The sequence below is a fragment of the Nicotiana tomentosiformis genome, chromosome 4 (assembly GCF_000390325.3).
Source record: "Nicotiana tomentosiformis chromosome 4, ASM39032v3, whole genome shotgun sequence".
Classification (NCBI taxonomy): Eukaryota; Viridiplantae; Streptophyta; class Magnoliopsida; order Solanales; family Solanaceae; genus Nicotiana; species Nicotiana tomentosiformis.
This window is the reverse complement of record NC_090815.1, coordinates 11,058,209-11,064,208: the sequence shown is the minus strand read 5'-3', so window position 1 is coordinate 11,064,208 and position 6,000 is coordinate 11,058,209.

The window sequence follows — 6,000 nt, the reverse complement described above, 5'->3', positions numbered from 1 at the left end:
TACATGGGCCAGACCTGGTTCAGCAGGCCATAGAGAAAGTAAAGGTTATCCGGGAGCGACTGTTGACAGCTCAGAGTCGTCAGAAGTCATATTCTGACGTGCGGCGACGAGACTTAGAGTTCGGGGTTAATGACTAGGTATTCTTAAAGGTATCACCTATGAAAGGTGTGACGAGGTTTGGCAACAAAGGCAAGCTTACCCAGTAGCTTATGAGTTAGAATTTCCCTTAGAATTGGAGTTAGTCCATCCGTTTTTTCACGTATCTATGCTACGGAAGTGCATTGGCGATCCTACACGAGTGGTGCCCACTGATAATGTACAGATTACTGATGCCTTGTCATACGAGGAAGTTCCAGTTGCCATCCTAGACCGACAAATCCGCAAGCTACGAAATAAGGAGGTAGCCTCCGTGAAGGTTTTATGGAGAAGTAAGAATATGGAAGAGATGATGTAGGAAGCGGAGGAAGAAATGAAGTCTAAATACCCCCACCTATTTCAAACTGAAGATATGGCTTGAGATGGGATGAAACAGCACAACTCTATTCAGGCTAGTAGGTCATTAGGTAAGCTCTTATTTTTTTGACTTTCAGTATTTATGATTTACGGCTGTGTGAGGCAAACTGTTGCTATTTATAGACATTGGTCATATGTGGCATGCATAGTATGTTTTATGGCTACGTGCAGGTTGGTTTTAGTCTAGTTTATGGAGGAGACTCTGGAAATTTTTTCCAAAGTGTCTAAGAGTAAACATTCCAGGACGAATGTTCCCAAGGGGGGAATGATGTTACACCCTATATTTTTGTACGTAAAAGTGCGTCGTAAGCAAACTAATGTAGGACCCAAAATGAGATCATATTTGAAAATATATAAAGTAAGTTAATCATGTTACCTCGGAGGTTACAAATATTGAATAACATGAACAACAAGTACAAAGAGGGTTGGAAGGTTTGGAAGCTAAAGGAATTGAAGAAATAATGTTTCGTCGAAAGTCGACAAGTTGGGAATATTATAAAATGTAATTTTGGGGTGAGACTAGGGTACTTAACATGATAAGGAGGTTATGTTATGAGTTATGTTAGTCGTATGATAGTCGTGTGTTATGTTTTGAAGTCAAGCGAGTTGTGCAACAAAAGTCGATGAAAGTCATCACAAGCTGCGTTCATAAGTTTTACAAAAATTTGGGTCAAATGTAACTGCGATTTTCTCGTAATATACTTAGAGTTACGGGGTGTTCCACCCATAAAATTGAAGATCTATGAGTCTATTTTCTAACTCATTAAACTGTTTGTCAATACGATATTGTAGTAAAGAGATATATGCATTTTTACGAGATTACGCAATCTGCTAGGTGACAAGTAGGTGTGTCACCTACTTGCTTAAATAAGAGTCAGAAAATGGGCTTGTTCGGGTCGTCCAAAGAGGCATTTTAAAGGCCTATTTCCTTCATATATTATACCGATAATAGGGCATAATAACCAGACATAAGCTCTGAAAAAATCCTCCCAAATATTTCCCACAAACCCTATTGATTTTCTCTCCCTTTCAAGTTCTAATTGAAGGTAAAACCTAGAGTTTGAAGAATCAAGATTGGAGCTGAGTTATCCAATAAATAAAGTAAGTTTACTTCTCTCTTTCATCCATTTTTTCTGCTGTAAATGCATGGTAAGTCATTCTATATTTGTAAGAACTCACGGGACGGTGATCGAAAGTTGTGTGTTCGAGTTAATCACTTGTAGCGGACGATTTTGTGGATTGTTTTGTGTTGTTGTTGGGCTGCGTGTTTTACTATTATTTTGTGGAGCTTTGGAGGAGGAAAGGTGTGTAGAAATACCACATAAATTAATGGTGGTGATCTGGTCGTTCGTCGTAATATTTTCGGGCTGTTTAACACTACTACGATGGTCATTTTGTGTATGAAGAGATTGGGGTGTGTTGGGTTATTTTGTAGTATTTTATGGTGTATATAAGGTTGGAAAAAAAATATATATATATAAGGCTGGAAAATAATGTATATATGTTGTTATAGTTGTGTTCTTGTGTTGTTGGTGTTATCTTGAATTTGGAGGAAGTAAGGATTATAGGGAAGATGTTGTCCTTTTTAATACAAAATAAGTTTGTCGTTCGTTATGCGATAGTTGTACCTTTCGTAACTTAATGATAGTATTATTATCGTTGTTGTATTTAAGGTGCGAAGAGGCGACTTCAACTTGGTGATTGGAAAGATTGTGATAACGTATGTTAAGGCTAACCCCTTCCTTCATTTTGGCATGATCTCGTAACTACATGTGATTGATAACGAGGCATAAAGAGAAGTTCATACTCCCGTATTTATATACATTATCCTAGTCTCATAAGTTACAGTATTCTCCCTTATTGGGACTTTATATTCAATTGAGTGTTGTCTTCTTCCGGTCAAGAGAGCAGAGGGTCCATATATATACAGTATTACAGTATTTTCACCACCATCGAACTATAATCGGTTGGCAGACCCCTATTGGGCAACCTTTGATCAGATGGTAAGTTATATACTGAGCCTACTGTGGCCGAACGACTATGACCGAGCCTAGAATGGACGAGATACCTAGCCTAGGATGGTCGAGAGCCTATGAGCGAGCCTACTATGGCCGAGCAGTTACATGTACTGAGCCTTATAGGGCCGGACACGTATTTTACTTACTATATTGAAGGAGTTGAGTCAGTATCAATAGGTAAGTATATCTCCAGATCATCTTTGTCTCCTAGTTACTTTCAGTTATTATATTATCAATTTAGTTTTTGCTTTAAGTTATTTTATTATCTTACATACTCGGTATATTATTTCGTACTGTCGTCCCTTTTCTGGGGATGCTGCATTTCATGAGTGCAGGTTTAGATAGACAGATGGGTATACCTCCTCAGTAGGTGATGCCTGAGTTCAGCCTGATCGGTAAGCTCCACGTCCTTCGGAGTTACCGGGTCTAGAGTTTTGTGTACATCTTCTATATATATGAATGTTTGTATATATGTTATGGGTAGGTCGGGGCCCTGTTCCGATCATAGTACATCCATCAGTAGAGCCTTGTAGACATATCCTGTCAGTTAGTGCAGTATGTTGGGCTCTTAGGCCTGGTATGTATATTTTGTTGGTTTGTCAGCTGTAGTAGTTATGACGGCCTTGTCGCCCCAGCTTTATATTTATGTTTAGTCAGCGCTAGTTTCCGTTCAGTTTTATATTTTGCTTCACAAATTGTCTTGCAATGTGGCCCCATGGCAAAATTATGACATTATATGTTCAGATTTCCTTAGTTGCAAGTTGGTACGCTAGGTTAGGTGAGGCACCGGGTGCCGGTCTCGCCCCCCAGGTTCGGGGCGTGATAGATTAACTCTAAGGGATTTATGTTTTATTGTCCTTCTCATTCTCCTAAAGTTGTTGAGGCTAGAAATGCTAAATTTCTTGAGGAGCATGAAAAAAGTGGGAGTAGTTTGACTCAAAAGGTGGAACTGGAAGAAATAAGGGAACCACCTGTAGTACCTTTATTTATTGGAAACTTAATTGTTGCTCAAAAAATATCTCATGAATTATCTAAACAAGAACAAGTTCAAGAACTACCACCACTTAAGGAGCCACATGAAGATCAGCCTGTTTTACCTGAACCCACTGAATAAGTGTCTAAACTATTGAGAGTAAGAAAATCCTCAAGAATTCGAAAATCTTCAATTTCTAGTGACTATGTTGTATATCTCTAAGATTCTGATTTTGATATTAGACTAAAAGATGATTCATGCTCGTTTTCTCAAGTCATGAGTAGAGAAAACCCTGCACTGAATAAAGTGTGGAATCTCATCAAAACACCAAAAGGAGCCTCTACTATAGGTTTCAAATGGGGTTTTAAAACTAAAAGAGACTCATCTGGTAATATCAAACGATATAAAGCCACGCTTAAGGACAAGAGTTTTACTCAAAGGGAAGGCATTGATTACCATGAAGCGTTCTCTCCAGTATCAAAGAATGATTCATTGAGAATAATCATGGCATTAGTAGCTCATTCTGATTTAGAGTTACATCAAATGGATGTGAAAATAACTTTCTTGAATGGAGATCTTCAAGAGGTGATATATATGCGTCAGCTTGAAGGATTTTATGATAAGAACAAAAGTCAACTTGTTTGCAAGTTGAATAAATCCATTTATGGGCTAAAGCAGGCTTCCCTCCAATGGTATATTAAATTTCATAATGTTATTTTTCATTTGGATTTACGTAGAACATTATTGATCAATGTATATACCTTAAGATAAAATGAGCAAATATATTCTTCTAATCCTATACGTGGATGACATTTTGCTTGCAAGTAGTGATTTGGGGTTGTTGCACGATACCAAACAGTTCCTTATCCAGAATTTTGAGATGAAGGATATATGTGAAGCCTCTTATGTCTTTGGCATAGAGATTCACAATGATAGATCCCAAATATTACTTGGACTGTCTCAAAGGGCCTATATTGAAAGAATTTTGGAAAGATTCGGGATGAAGAACTGTTCACCTATAGCAACACCAATAATTAAAGGTGACAAATTCTCATTGAATCAATATCCACAAAATGCATTGGAAAATAGGCAAATAAAACGCATTATCTATGATCTGCTTGTTGGGAGACCAGAATGTTTGGCGGATCTCAAAGTAACCCTGGTCTTGACCATTGAAAAGCTGGTAAAAGGGTTTTGAGATATTTTCAAGGAACCAAGGATTTTAAGCTCACATACAAATTCTCTGACTTGTTGGAGGTGATTGGATATTCCGACTCTGATTTGGGTGGATGCAAAGACACTGGTAAAATCACTTCAGGATAAATTTTCCTTCTTGCTAGAGGTATTGTGTCTTGGAGAAGTGTCAAACAAATCATTTTTGCAACATGCACAATGGAAGCTGAAGTTATAGCATGTTATCAAGCTACATCACATGCATTATGCTTGAAGAACTTTATTTTCGGCCTTAGGATTGTCGATTCCATTTCAAGGCCATTGAGAATCTTCTATGACAATTCAGTTGCAGTGTTCTTTTCTAAGAATAATAAAAGTAGCAGCCGAAGCAAGCACATCGACATAAAGTACTTGATGGTTACAGACTATGTGAAGAAGCAAGATGTGAGTTTTGAGCATGTTAGTACTACTTTGATGATTGTTGATCCTGTAAATAAAGGTGTGACGGCTAATATTTTCAAGGATCATATAAGCCATATGGGACTTAGTAGCTCAATTTAGTCTTGCTTTGCTCTCTGACAGTTTGTCTAGACATTATGTTTATTTTGATATACATGACAGTGCACCCTTATTTTTTTATGTATTATTTTGTGATAATTGGATCGATAAAGTTGGACTCTGAATGACTTATATTAAGTTCATTCATAAATTTGTCTACACTTTGTTAGAACATATTGTTCATTGTAATACATGGAAGGAATTGTTTCCTTAAGAGCATGACCACCATGATTCATGTAATGATGTGTTCTAGTTAAAGTGATTGCTTCATAAGTCTATGGCCATATTATTATGTTTATCTATCATAAATGATTATCTAATTTTAATATATGGGCCAAGTAGGAGAATGTTAGAAATTTATCGTCTTTTTTAGAGACTTTTAGTGTGGCCCACCTATTAGGTAATAAATTATTTAGCTTGTCAACCAAGTAAATAACATATCAGATAATATTATGTAGTTATGCATATATGGTAGTTTCTTCGATGGAAAGAAACAATTTTTATTAGGAGTCCCTAGGGCAACCGTAATTTATCGAGAAGTCCCCAGGACTAAAATATTTGTCTAAGTGTCCTAGCCAATCTATAAATACGCATGACATATTACGATACGCACATATTAGAAGACTCCTAGGATTTCTGTCAAGATTTTTCCAAGGCAACTCTGCAATAATAGAAGGTACATTTCTTGATTAATTTCCGCTTCGTTAGCTATACGTTTGTATACGAATTTCAACACTTTTGACGGCTATAAAAGAAAACGAATAA